This window comes from Sinocyclocheilus grahami, unplaced genomic scaffold (genome assembly GCF_001515645.1).
Source record: "Sinocyclocheilus grahami isolate Dianchi unplaced genomic scaffold, SAMN03320097.WGS_v1.1 scaffold17613.1, whole genome shotgun sequence".
Lineage (NCBI taxonomy): Eukaryota > Metazoa > Chordata > Actinopteri > Cypriniformes > Cyprinidae > Sinocyclocheilus > Sinocyclocheilus grahami.
This window is the reverse complement of record NW_015516699.1, coordinates 1-255: the sequence shown is the minus strand read 5'-3', so window position 1 is coordinate 255 and position 255 is coordinate 1.

Sequence of the window (255 nt, the reverse complement as noted above, 5' to 3'; positions counted from 1 at the left end):
TTTTTGTAAACAAGGCCGCGGGTGAATATCAATGTGAGATTAGCTCGAAGAGAAGAAGTTATAAAACTATCTGCCGTTCTGAGTTCTTATTGGTCAGTACAGCGCAACAGCCGTGGTAAAATCCACAGTATAGTAACAGCTATGTAGCAGAAGTTGATGTAATCAGTATCAAGGCATATATAAAAATACTGTGATATTTATTTATTTATTTTTATATAGCACCTTTCAAAACAAAGTTACAAAGTGCTTTACAAT